Below are 14,787 nucleotides of genomic sequence, written 5' to 3'. Positions count from 1 at the left end.
CCGGGTACCGAGCTCGAATTCGCCCTATAGTGAGTCGTATTACAATTCACTGGCCGTCGTTTTACAACGTCGTGACTGGGAAATTATCTTGATGTTCTTCTACTGGGTCCCCCCCCCCCCCCCCCTTATGTTCTTTGTGCACATAGCGATAGACACTCTAAAGATGTTGTGAACAGACTTTGTACTGCTTCTGAACACCCCACAGGTTGTCCATAGCACATCTCAAATTGCACTCAATCATGTCAAAACATTGAGGTCTGTCCCTTGTCTGTTTGGCTGATTCAATTTGGAATTAGCTGATGATAGCACAAATTAGAATGCTGGCACAACTTTGCGGATTAATTCAAGCTGATGGTTAAACGATACTGTTTTAATGCTTATTAGCATCCCTATTCTAGTGGACAATTTAACCTTCGCTGCATTCTCCCATGGCATGGCAGTATGAACTATAAAACGCCAGTTTGTTGATGTGCTTTCATCAGTGAAGTTGTATTATCATTCAAGATTTCCAATGGAAATAAGCTCCTTCTCCTGTTCCGTTAGCTCAAATGTGTTTATAGTTGGCAGCTCTTTCTGTGAATGCATATGCAGCTCCAACGGAAATAAGCTCCTTCTCCTGCTCCATGTTAACATCATTGCAAAAGAATTTGTGTGCAAACTTTATGCTTCAGTCAACTACCATTTACTCGTTCTGGACTTTTAGTGGGCGAAGTCTTTCAATCAACTAGCATATGGTGTGTGCAGGATAAGCATATGTGACACAAACTAGTCAGACAAGCACAGTGAAAGAAGCAACTAATGATATAATTGACTGCTGCAATTTGTATTTGCATAGTTTATTTTGGTCATCTATTGTCATTTAAATCTTCAATTTCATGTTGCAGTTTGTGGAAGTGCCCTGCTACATGTTAGTTATAGTTTAGGTGGCTTCTACATGCAGTTAAGGATCTCTTTATTGAGGTACATCATACATGTGTTCTGCACTGAATCATGAATAAGGGAAGCAGCTGGCTATTCTTGCTGGTGTCAGTAAAGAAATAAATTGTAGCCATTATGTTGCATTGCTGGTTATATCAGATAATACCAAAAGATATCTCTTCTTTACTCAAGTCTTAGTTGTACCAAGGCAAATACTTTGTTTTATCAGAACACGATGAATTTGCATTCACATCAGTGGATCAAAAGCTTTGGGAACAGATTAGCATCATGCATTTGCTTCAATATCATAAGCTCAAAATACCATGACCACAATGTTGCTAATATTGTCTTGTTCCCTAGTTTACTGGCTTAGTAATTGCCTGGTGGAAGATGGGATCGAAGGGTGTTTCTTGATTCTTTGTTTTCTATCATAGCTATTCCCTGCATCGAAGTTGCCATATTCTTCATATGAAACTATCTCTGTCTGAAAATAACATTGCAGTGGCTAAAATCTCTAGGGTTCAATCCCCGCAGCAAGATAAGCTGTCTTCATCTGTCCTAGAAAATATTGTACAACAACTTAGCCCATAAGCTTTCGATTTTACTCTTTAGCAGAATAATAACAGTTTCGCTACATTATGTATGCTTGACTTTCTCTACTGTCTGATCCATTTGTACTAGATACCTGATGAAGTATAAAATCTTATAGAATCCCTGATTGGACATTTATTATCCTTTGACCTGGCTGGACATTTATTATCAAACAAGAAATGGGCATTGCTAGCTGGGAAAAATTGGCCTGACCCATTTGATGTGGGATCAGTGGACTTTCCAAGAATGGATAGCAATCTTCCACGTCTGGCAATACCATTTTATATGCCCCTATAACCTCGTATGATATGTGCACCACGTCACTGCCACGTTCCATTTCCACACACAGAAAACAGCAATAACCCACATCTAGCCCACATTTGCCACTTTGTGGGCTCCTTTCCTTTGTAAAACTGTCCTCAACTTGGACTAGGTCAGATGGCTTGTTTAATCATCTCTAGGTTTTGCTTATTCTAATCTAGGAGCTGATGTATCACCCTCCCTGGCTGCAGCTGGCACCCCAACTAATCCTTCCGACAGAAAGAAAACCAGTGACCCGAGAAAAAATGTCCCACATCGTGCTGCTGCTGATACTATGCATAGCATATGCTAAAGGATTAATGTCTGCTAAAGGAATTAACAGTGTTTGCTTTTGATAGCTTAAAGAAACGGAACTGGGTTCCAGGGGAACCTATATACCGAGGTCAAGCAACTGAACTGTCATGTTGGTGGACAGGAAGAATCACTTTACTTGGTGTTGATTGCTGGGAAATTATACCAAAAGCCTAATAATGCTTTTCTTTCGTGTGATTTCGATGGGTTCCTGTGATCAGTCTTGCAAGGGGATTTGTTTATCATGATTCGCCAAAACGGGTATGCGTCTATAAGCATCAAATCTGTGCATGCACCTAATTACTGATAGGACACATCTATAGGCACTTGGAGAAATGGTCTGCACCTGTTAGAGCATTGAGAGGACCTGGTAACTTATTCCCCGGTATGCCCGCGGAAAGCAGAGAATTTTCATGTCCACCATATTCCCCGGCGCATCTCTGCATTTGGCGAATCGATGCTTGAATAATTGGTCAGATGGTTGCTGTCATTCGGGTATAATAGGCTTTACTTACCCATCTGGCCATAATAATTATCTAAGAACACTATGATGTACAAGGACTGGATTCTGTCCAGAGACAGCGCGCCTTGCTCCCCATGAAGCGGATTCCTCCGATGGTGCATTGTCTAATCGGTCGATCATAAGCACTAGGTCTGGTAGTCCAGTTGTTTAGTTAATCTCTTCCCCGATGATTAAGCTAGTTAATGGATGTAATTTAGGTAAGCATATCCAGGTAGTACAAAAGGATAAAGGCAAAGCATATATTGCAAAGTTTCTAACCTAGGAGTCAAACATGGGTGGTTTAGCTGTCTCACACATTGGCTGCTACTGTCTAAGGTTTGGAAGGGGGCATGAGATGAGAGTCTACCTACCTATACCTAGCTAACAACAACAACATGTGTCTGAGAGCGAAATGCGAACCAATTAGACGCATGGGGTCATTGCTGAATAGGAGCTGGACAGGACCACGATTGTACCACATAGGTAAGTTCTTCTTAGCACAAGAGTAGGTGCTACAAGTAGCCAGTCAAGTACACCTCCATGATGCATCAGTTGCATCTCCCAGCTGCCGCCTGCCGCCATGGATATGCTTTCTTCCCCTTACCTTATCCTAGAAGCAACTGCCCTGCAAGTTGCAACGCCCTGCAGTGACCTCTGAGGCAAGTGGTGTTGCCTTTGGTGCAGCACCAAAATGTTGGGGAAATTTTTAAGCTATCTTCCTTTTTAGTAACTACCCATGTTGGCATTTAAGCTGTATATAACCTACTATTTGCGACAAATGATTGTGCAAACTGATATGATGTACCTAAAGTATATGTGCTTTTTCGGTACATACTACTAGTATATTCTTACATGGTCGTTTCGGAAACAGCTTACTGGACTGATTCTTCTGTTGATTAAGTCTGAAAATCAAGCACCTAATTATAGTATAGTGACATAGCCCGGGATAGTTTTTGATTGATTGAACTTTTGTGGGGTCTATTTTTTTTGGAGTGTTATGTTTCCTATTGACCTGATGGGCCTGCGGTCTAATCTGATGCAGGTGGATGAATGGAAAGGGGGAGCATCCTAGCGGGGGCCCTTTTGTCTTTGCATCCCACTGTCGGCACTACCATTTCTGGTTACTACACGAGCAATTGCATTTGCATCTACTGCACCCGTCGTATGTTGGCGGCAAGAAAGGTACTGCTCAGGGAATCCACATGAAGCAAGCAGCACGCTGTAAGCTCCAGGTATCATCATCCACTTCAGCGAGATTCCTGAATTTTGTTGCATAATAGCAGTGTTATGATAATTGCGCGTTGATTTTGTACCCGAGGCGGCAAGGCATATGAACCGGATCTTATGTGCCCCCTGTTTCTGCGTAGCCATCATTGTCTTCTCCACTAGAAATCGTGTTCTGTCCATTACCGTTGTCACTACCCATATATATTCGAACTCTCATCCTGTCTAGCACTCAACAATAAGATTGACCTGCAAATTAAGGCATTCTTTCTGGGCTGAGTTTTTTCTCCCATTCTGTTTTCTATTTGTAAGTTCACGCTAGCTAGACAGCCGCAATCACTGACTGTGAGAGCCCTATATAGGCTTGGTAAAGTACTCCTAGCTTGTACCTCCTCCGCAGTTTCCTGGACTTCTTGTTCTAGGTTTATTGTCGGCAGACAATAGCTTGCAGAGTATATTTATGCTGTAAAATACCTAGCGCTCTTCTGTTCAGATTACACACAACACTATTCAGATTCGCAACATAGAATCTATATACTGGCAGATTCGTCGTCGAGAGTATTTCTAATATACAAGTTAGTAACCTGACGATCGTCAAGAAGTAGAGTAACAATCTAGAAGTGCTGCTGATATACGATGAAGTGGTTACTGGTTAGCTCACCTGTCACACAGTCACTCATAGGTTGCTGGCCATTGAGGAGTTCAGTTGAACCTCCAGGTCACGACTAAAGTCATTACACACACCCAACCAAGTAATCAAATTAGCCCAGCCACTGGCGCCACTAGTGGGCCATGCACGAGACCACTGCGTGCGGTGTTGCCCCTGGCCAGCTTCCTAGCCCCTGCTGCGCCCCAAAGGGCAAGTAGTGAAACCTGTGTGCTGCCTTGGCTGCATGCAGCCAAGGAGGAAACCTACCTGAAAGCGACGCCAAAGTTTTCTCTTCCTCCCTTTCTTAACTTATCAGAAGAATATAGTAATTAGGATAACGAACTCAGAGGAGCCACAGACAGACAGAGGCCATGGCTGGCGGCGACCTCCCTCCCTCCCTCCCTCCGAGGTTGTGCCGCAGAGTTGCAACTGGCACTAGCAGCAGCTGCAGCATCCCGAGAATGGCAACTTGCCCACCTCCCCCTTTTAGTATTCCATACGTGCCCCCTTTCTGTATCGCCTACTGAAGTGCCGCTGCTCCTCCCTTTTACTTTGCTTTGTCTCATGTTGCCTACCCTGCACTGCACACCTTGTTGCATGTGCGTATAAGTATCTGTCTCTGCCTGGCCTCTTTCGCTTTGGTTCGAAGGATAGCGTTGGAATCTTTTGAAAAAGAAACTGTGTGTGGGCTGGTTTTCGTTTGATTTGTAGGATTGTAGCTCCACTGGTATTTTCTTTCATACAAGATTTTTTTTTCCATTTTGTGACTTAAAAGATGCATTTGCTTTTTCATATGGTACAATCTAGACCAAGGCATAGCCCGGGCCAGGCTCTGCAGAGCTCAACCTGAAAATGTCAAACCCAGGCATGACCTGGTCCGGCCCAAGAACATGGAAATTTTCTCTTTGAATTTTAAAACAATGAAGAAGTCATATTTAGGATTAAAAAACAATGAAATACTACTGTAATTATTTTTACTAAAAATATGCGAAAACACTCATTTTGGGCCTTTTGGGTTTCCAAGGCTGGTCTTCAGTCGGAAAATGAGCCGAGCCTAGCCCGCATGTGGGCCTTTTGGACCAGGCTGCCCATGCCCAGGTTTACTGCAATCAAACAAACAATTGCAGTCACAAATTCAATCAGGTAGGGTTCAAATCAATCTTATAGGCTTCACTACTCCTGTAGCTCTTTGACACCCCGGGAATCAACGAGGCCATACTATTCTTCTTGATGAAAAGATTCTGATATCCCCTGTTCTTCTTAATAATTGTATACATCGGCAACATGGCCGCATAAAAATATCCTCGGCCTCCTACAAGGCCGGTGGTGTGCGTTGCACATAATCCCTGCGCTGCTGCGCCATCAGAGATCCAGAAATCAATGTTGATTATACAAACACAGTATTATCTAGTATTATGTATATAGCAGCAGTACCATCGATCCTATCCTGTGTGCAGAGCGTCGCCAGGAAAACCAGCAGCGGCCAATTTGACCACGCGAGAAGAACCCTGTACTACGTTGCGCAGGACCCGGTCTTGAACCTCGACGCAACTAGAATTTAAATAGGCGCCCCCATGCTTTGCATAATCGGCACTCCATGCATTATCGTACAAGATGTATGTAGTAGTTAAATGGACATAAGATTCCGTGGCACGTATGTGCAGCTGGTCACTGGTCAGTACGTACGTATGCCCTTGCGTACCTTGGTCTTGCAAATTGCACTAGGTTTATTTATTTATGGTTATAAATCTACTGCAATTTGCACGGTCTTGCGTATGGACAAGTTCGTGGGGATGTGCAAAGGATCCCTTCCCATGCCTTTGAACCCAATCTTTAGCGATTTCCGAAAAGCATGGTGGTACTAGTTGAATCCAAGCATGTAAGCAAGGTGCGTATCCATAATAATATCATGAAATTTACACAGGCAAAGTAACCATTAATTTTTTTTTATTTCACACAGAAGATTTGTTCTCCCATAATCATCTTGGAAAGTATTGTGCAGGGCAAGTGTGGAAATTGGAATCGAGTACGCACATCATGTTCGGATTGCAGATACTCGGAGCACATTTGGAGAGCCATGGCTTCCTAGATTGGGAGGCCGGCCTCTTTGCTTGTCGTCACCGTTGTTTGGAACAACTGCACGCATCACATGCAATGGTGCATTCTCCAGGCACCTCCAATCAATTGCCATCCACGCCTGCTGGGTACCATGGAAGGAGCGAACTTCTCGTGTTTCCAAGAGACGTCCGTCTTCCAATAAGTCGTCAATGCCATCCACACCTGTGTGACCTTGTCGAGGATCAAGGAGGAAGGAGCAGTGTGGATCATCACTGGGCAAAAATACAAACGCCCCAGTTTTTGTCTTTTTTGAAAATTCTGAGGTTAGTTTTCTCTAGATTTTCCATAAGATTTCTTCCCGCGCCCGGCTGTTATCTGTTTCCTTGTCGGCGCATACAAGCCCGATCGAGACTCGGGGGAGAGGGACAGTAACAAGAGACGAAGAGCCGAGAAGGGTAGATGGGAGATATTCCCTGCCCCGCGCGTGGAAGACGGGTGAGGCAACCCCAACATGCATGCAAGCAGCCGGTCAAGTGGGCCTCGACGCTCGAGCCTCCCGGCCCGCACGTTTCGGATCGGAAGCAATCAAACCAACGGTGACGGTGACGAGGACGGAGCGCGAGAAAGAAGATCGATCCGTCCGTCCATGAATCCATCCATTCCCATCATCACACGACAGCAAGTACGGCGGGGCCCGCCACCACCCACGATCGGTCCAGGCCCGGCCCAGACGGACGGACGGACGAATAATTGGCCCGCGCCGGTCGACCGGCGGCAGGCGGTGGCCACCTCACCTTTCCCGAACGCGGCATACGAGGTCGGGGAGTGGTAGGTTTAAGGTTTACCAGATCTGGGCCGCCGAATGAACCACCGGAGAAAGAAAAGTAAAAGGCTCCTTCAAAGTTCAAACCCGCCACCTACTCCTGCCACTGCCACTAGCAGGCAGCAGCCGGACTGAGTACTACTCCCTCCGTTTCAAAATATAGTGTTTTCTCTATTTTCGTGCTTCAATTTTGACCATAAATTTAACCAATGAGACCGACTGCGACGGAAGCAAAAGTTATACCAGTGAATTCGTATTTAAAAAAAAATTCAATTATATAACCTTTTCTCCCACCGCAGTCGGTCTCGTTAGTTAAATTTATCATTAAAGTTGGACCTTAAAAAACGCGGACGCACTATATTTTAAGATGGAGGGAGTAAGATTTTTCTCCTCCCTCCTCTCCAGTCTCCACCGTGCAAGCACTAGCACTGGCCAGCAGTACTGAACCTTTGATCTGTGCAACTCCCATTGGATCCCTTTCCCAATGGTGATCTTCTTCTTCCCCTTGCATGCAGTGCAGAGCCGCGGCAGCAGCTATCTTTTTCCGGATGGACCAGCCCCGGTGGTGTTCCTGTCAGTGTTTTTTGCTCCCACATCTCTCTCTCTCGATTCTGATGGGGGTGAGAGAGAGATTCATGCCTATCCTGGGCTCTGTTGCCGGCAGCCACACAAATGCGCAATAATTGGACATGTGCAATAACATAATGCGTGTGCACCATACAAATATGAGTAAAACAAGGTTGTGTCCCCATCCATGATATCCTCCGATTTCTTCCCATTTTTTCTTATTGCAGAAAGCAAGATATATACTCTTTTTTTAAGCTGGCAGCAAGATGTGTCTGTGCTCATCTTACCTTGTCGAACCTTATTTGCGCAACAGCCTGTTTTCCCAAAACGGTGTGCTCCTAGTACTTTGCTTGATTGACAGGCCTCTGCATGCACCCCTGGCTCTCCTCCCAAATAATGCATGCATGCATGCTTCCTTCTGACTTGACCTTGAAGTGACATGATTGTACCTTCACAGTGTGCTAGTAGTACGCACCCCAACTTTGAAAAGTCCAAGGTCGACCAACGATTGCATCGCACTGTATCGATCCACTGTTGCAGTACTGCTACCTCCGTCGACCCTCCAAGCAAGTACACGTCCACAAGTGATCAACAGCCACAGAAAAAATGCATATGTATGTATGTATAAACAAAGTCTCCCCTTTCCTTTTCTCCTTTGTTATCTCTACAGGGCTTCCTGCTGGTAGCTCATTGATGGTTAGCACGCTGAGATCGCTTTTGATCCACTCCTTTTCGAATATCGTATCCATTTCCTCCCCAGAAAATCACGGATACAATATAGAATCCGTGCATGTGTGATGATGCACGCATGCCGCGTGCGGCTTAGTTTAACATATCTCTCCACATCTTCTTTTTTTTGCTTTTCTTTTCTCGTTGTAAAGTCTAGCAAACGAACTAAGAGAAGCGTAGCTACAGTGGCGTACAGTAACGCGCCCGGCGTGATCGGGAAGCACGTAGCGCTACTACTGTTCCCTGCCTGCATGGGAAGGGGATCGGTCGACATTCGACAAGCAGCAAGATGGTCACATCTCCGGCCGTTGCGTGGTTAATTACTGCGATCAAAAGCTAGCTGCTTGCTTCATCTCGTGACCCTAGCTTTGCTTTATCCATCCGCATACATGCATGTAACTGACCTCGTCTAGTACATGCACTATAAGTTGTTTTTTCATCTGACACTACACTCAACTTAATTCTGAGGAGGAGTTTCCGGTTGGCCGCTCGCACGTCCGTGTTGGCTCGACGGCGACGCCGGCCGGGGAGAGCTATAGCTTAGCTAAGCTAAAGCAGGTAGTAGAGCGCAAAGGTATCCATCGCGAGCCTTTCCTCTTCTGGACCTCGTCATTAACGTTAACTCTAGCCTAGCCTAGCTATAGCTATATTCAGGTTACAATATGCATCGATCGACGTCCATCATATCGCCGTTCAAATCGGAATTCAATCAGGGCGACATCGACGGCGGGTGGGGCGGGGCGGCCCGCCGGACGGACGGACGGGCGGTGGCCGGACGGCCGTACCCCTCGGCGCGCCATGGAATTAAACGTGCGCGGTGGGCGTGCGTGTGGTCCTCCTTCGGCTAAGGTGGTAGTAGTAGCTGCTAGCTGCTGTGAGCGAGACGCCTCTTGAAAGCAAGGCAGCCGAAGAAAACCTAGACACATCTGGTTGGTCGGACCTCTGCCTCTCTCCCTCTCCGGCCGTCTGATAATTTTTCCCGTTGGTCCAGGAGATTAAATTCGATAGCTCGGGCACACAGGAGATTAGATGTGAAGTTATGGCACTGTGGGCAGACCGGAACAAACAACAGGGCATAGGGGAATTGAATGTGATTTGATGGATTTAGATGCCTCGCCTGCAGCCGATCACCAGCAGCTTCTTTAAGCATCATTATTGTTCCTGTGAAATGCAACCCCAGCCCTGATCCTCTCTGCTACCTGCACTGATCGCACTAATTAATCGCCCAAGTGGATCGCTCATGCGTGTAGTATGTAGCTCAGCCATGTACGTGTACGTACGAGGGTCTTGATGGCGCGGCTAGGAGGCGCCGTACATGCCATGCATCCATGGAGCATTTGGGCATTGCTACAAGGGCAACGGCACTAATAAATTAAATTACTGCCTGGGTCCATCTGCATCCATGCTTTGCCACTCTTCTGCATTTCTCTTAAGGCATCTACTATAGTAGAGTTAATAATAATGGACATTTTGTACTAGGATGTGTTGTGTCGACTATTAAGTGGTTTACACTTAGAATTAACATTGGCTTACATGTAAAAATATACGGTCTCTAAAAAACATATTGATACAAGGGCCACTTTCAGTGGCGGAGGCAGGGGGGTGCTGGCAGGGGCGGGGCCTATATGTGCTCTTAATCCTCCATTTGTCAAACAAAATTGGCAAGATTTAGATGATTTGGCCCTATCTAGCATTATATAACATGTTTGGCCCCCTCCATATTGTGTTTCTGGCTCCGCCATTGGCCACTTTAATTATGAAATGTAGGAATAAGAAAGAAAGAGAAACTAGCCGTAGGTCGGGTGAAGAGAGCTAGTTGGCTGACTCCGGTTCGTCCGATCTTAGCAACAACCAACAAATACTAATTTCCTTGCGCAGAACAATTCTGCAGCACCATCGCAATATTTTTCTCATGCTATGTCAAAAGAATTGCATTTTTTTGCAACATTTCAAATATATCCAAATGTAATAATTTTTCTATGGATGAAACAAGTTCTTGTTGGTCGAGGTGAATCACTAATAAAAATCACTACTCGAGACCATTCCCGTTGGCTATCCTCCTCGAGCTCTTACCGCCAAACATGTCAATAAGCTATGTTAGTTCAATCTGGAATTTGATATGGGGCAAAAGGAAGGAGTAAGGGATGATGTCAAAAGCACTTGTGGGGCAGAAGTGGAGGACGAGGGTTGAGCTCCACTACGGCTCCATCCATGGCAGACTCGTTGGTTGTTGCGCTAGCTCGCGATGGCACTATGATCATAGAAACGAGCTCGAGGTGGGGGCATGGTCATAGAATTTGGGATGTGGCATGTGTTACAGTGAAACATGGCAGAAGGGGTGGTTTGTGATGCTCAGTGTGAGCGATTAGTCGATGAGAATTGTTTTCCAAAAAGATGTAGGATTAGATCGTTAATTCTTCAATATTGAATTTGCACAAATATTTGCTTAGTTGCACCACAGGAAAAATGAAGGTTTTTCTTTTCTTTCAAAGAGCTTTGAAGCTTCTTCAAAATATAGTGCAATGTAATTCTTAGGAAAAAATAACATCGACATTTAGTTATGAAAATCAAATAACTCACTGAAAATGTAATCTCTAAAACTGCATCATGAAAAAAATAGGTGGACTCTAGATAGTTTGCATGTGGAAGTCCCTTTCTACACCCGAGCTCAATGAGCTTGGGATGAACAGTAACTAAAAAATAGTTTTAAAATATTAAAAAACATCTGATTTTTTATGGAAACTTTTGACATATGTTCTAACAGCTTGCAAAATTTCATCACGAAATCACATTAGTGGAAGTCATGGCAAACAAAAAACAAAATCTCTCCAAAATGTTTTCCAAAGTAGCATTTTCAGAGTATCGATTTTGCTTTTTGTGCCATGACTTTCACAAATGTGATTTCATGATGAAACTTTGCAATCTTTTAGAACATTTGTCAAAGTTTGCCGTAAAAAAATTCAGATTTTTTTCAACATTTTTAAATATTTTCCGATTTTACTGTTCACCCAAACTCATTTGCAAAAACTCCACATCCGCATGCATGGCATACCTTCGTTCCCATTGGTTTTGCTATAGGCGCGGTTTATATTTATATGGGGTATTGCTGAATTTACACATGCGCCCTTCTGGAGACGCCGGCCCCACCTGTCGTACACGCCAACCACATGCTAGATTTCCCGACGGGCCCCACCCCACCCCACCCCACCCCTCCCCGCTCGATCCAATCTCACCGCGCTGCAGCACTGTCGCCCCTTGGAAATGTCAAGGGCCAGAGACAGGGACAGGGGGGCCGCATCCGGAGCGCGCGCGCGCGCGCGGCGATCCGTTGCCAGGGAAATATCTGCGGGTTGTGCGTGCATGTGATGTCGTAGGTTTTCTATTGTTATCTTCTCTGTTGGATTGGCTCCCTGCCTGCAGTACAACGTTGGCCAGCCGCAACGCCGCTGGTAGTACAACTCCATTTTCTATCCCTCTCCTCCGCGCAAGTGGGGAGCACTGGTTAACTTATAGAGCAATTTCAACGGATCGACTCAAACGGACGACAAATATATATATTTTTTGTTCGTTTGAGTCGGCCAGGCGGACATGAATACCCGCTTTCGTGTTTGGGTCGGCGCGTGTGCCCGTCGCTGGCCTGAACCCATTTTGACGGCGCTAGAAAAAAAATGAACGCATGCATATTAAAAAAAGAAACAACATTAATTAAATATTAAAGCCGGCCACAAAGGCCGGCGAGAGTCCACGCGTCCACATTTATATTTAAAAAAATAAAAACAGCCTAAACTACGAGGCGGCGTCGTCCTCCTCCTCGGGGTCCGTGAGGTCGATGAGCGTCGGCGTCGGCGCTGGCCCGACCCAGGCGAACGCCGTGTTCCAGAGCGCCGTCATGTCGGGATGTGCCGGCGCGCGCGGGGGGGGGGGGGGGGGGGGGTGCGGCCGCCTGTGCAGCCGCGGCCTGGCACGCCTCCTCCTCGGCCTCGCGCTGCTCCTCCTCGAGGTCGCGCTCGAGCATCTTGAGGTACTCGCCGTCGCGGCGCTCCTCGGCCACCTGGATCTTGTGCCAGTGCTCGAGGTACGCCGCCTCCTGTGCCGACGTCGCTCCCAACCAGACCGGCGGCGCGCGTACCCACTCGCGCACTACTCCTGTCCAGGAGTAGCAATCGATGGGGGACAGCTCCCGCTCGGGCTCCGGCTTGATAGGGGACGGCGGGGCCACCGGCGGCACCCACGCTGTCGCCCGCGCGGAGAGGGTAAGTGCCTGCGCCATTGCCGCCTCATACCGAGCCTCCTCTTCCGCCTCCGTCTTGCGCCCCTCGTCCTAGCGCTCTCGCGGTAGACGGCCACAAGGGCCGCCTTGTAGGCGTCCTCCGCCGCATGGTCCTCCTCGCGGACGACGAGCGCCGGCGGCGGCGAGCTCCGGTCGACCTCGCGGACGCCCTGTTGCCTCGCCTCCTCGTGCTCGAAGGCGAACCACCTCGCCCAGTTGGGCGAGTCGGATGCGTAGGCGGCCTCGCGGCGCTGCTCCGGCGTCAGCAGCGCCCGCCGACGCCGCACCTCCTCTGCATGAGCCCGAGCCGTCCGCGGCACCGCCGGCACTGGGATCCTGTCTGGATCCAGATGCCAGTCGTGCGGCAGGGTCACGTAGGGATACGACAGAGGCTGGCGGTGCTGCCAGTGCCACTCCGTCTGGTGCACTGGCACGTTCACGCGCTGCCTCTGCCGGCGGAGGCGGGAGGAACTCTGAGGGGAAAGGGGTGGCGGGGGGCCTTGCCCTTGGCCTTGCTGCCGCTGGCACCGAAGAAGAGGCCCATCTCGCTGTGGTTGTGGTGGCCAGGGTTTGCCGGCAACGGGGAAGCAAAGCTTGGCAGATGTGGACGGCGAGTTTGGATGAGGACGGCCCCGCCGCACGGTCAACTTAAAAAAGGACGAGCGTCGTCGCTGACACGTGAGCCCGTGGTCATAAATTAAACTGACAGCGTGGGCAGCGGGTAGTTGGACGGCCGCCATGTGCGGACGCGGCGAACAGCGGGAAGGCGCGCGAAGCGTCCATTTGATGTCTGCGCCGACGTATTTGGGGCGCAAATTTGGGCCGCAAATGCGTCGGCGCGGATGCGACGCGGACGTGATTTGGGTTTGGGTCGGCGCGTTGGGCCGTCACTTTTGTCCATGCCGATCCAAACGAACGCAGGCGGACGAAATGGGTGAAGTTGCTTTGATTACCATCGAAAGCTGAGTATATTGTTTTTGATTCAAACCAGTGCTGATTTTTGTTTTGTTTGTTTGAGGCGAGTTATTGGCCGGTTACTAGGTTATTACGTGGTCTTGGTCAGCCCGTCGCCGTCCGTGGCCCTGTCGACGTGAGGTGACTTGTCTGCCGGCGATTGGGTGGAGAGAGGGACACGTCGGCCGGCCGGGACGGTCCGGTGAGGCGACGTGGTGCCCGGCCACTTGAGGTGAAAACGAAGGCGATCGCATGTGTGACGGGAAAAGAAAGGTAGGGTTCATGGATGGGTAGGGGACAGGACGAAAGTGAAATCCCATCGAGTAGTGCTAATCTCTTGATCAAGTACACATACGACTTTTGAGCAACCATGAACTCCGGAGGGGCTGTGCATGATAGGATGGGAGACCCAAAATGATGGCCTCTTGGCTGGATCACTTGGTGATGAGAAGTGTGGTGTACACTTTCATCACCCAGGCTCGAGCTCCTTTTTTTTCTTTCAGAATTACGTTTTGTTTTGGTACACCCGCTTAAATTTTTACACGAATCTTATTGTTACTGAAAAAGAGTTTTTTTGTAAATATACGATACTAATTTTAATCACTGCTCTCCTAATGGATCAAATAAAAGATCAGGACAGTCTAAGAAGAAATAAGGACTAACTTATAATCTCCACCTTTAATCCGCATCAAAATCTGTATACTTTTCTAAGTGGGTGTATCGGAGCAAAAAATGAAAGTTCTAAATTGGTTATTTGTAAAAGTAGTATGATCTTACTGCATCGCAAGAGGGGAAAAAAATCAAGTAAGAGTTCCTCGAAAAAAATCAACCAAGACGAAAGGACAACTAAGAACACGGGACAATACCTGGTAGTAACAAAAAGTTTCATT

This window comes from Triticum urartu, chromosome 1, assembly GCF_003073215.2.
Source record: "Triticum urartu cultivar G1812 chromosome 1, Tu2.1, whole genome shotgun sequence".
Lineage (NCBI taxonomy): Eukaryota > Viridiplantae > Streptophyta > Magnoliopsida > Poales > Poaceae > Triticum > Triticum urartu.
The sequence above is the reverse complement of the archived record's forward strand: the minus strand, read 5'-3'. Positions refer to the sequence as shown.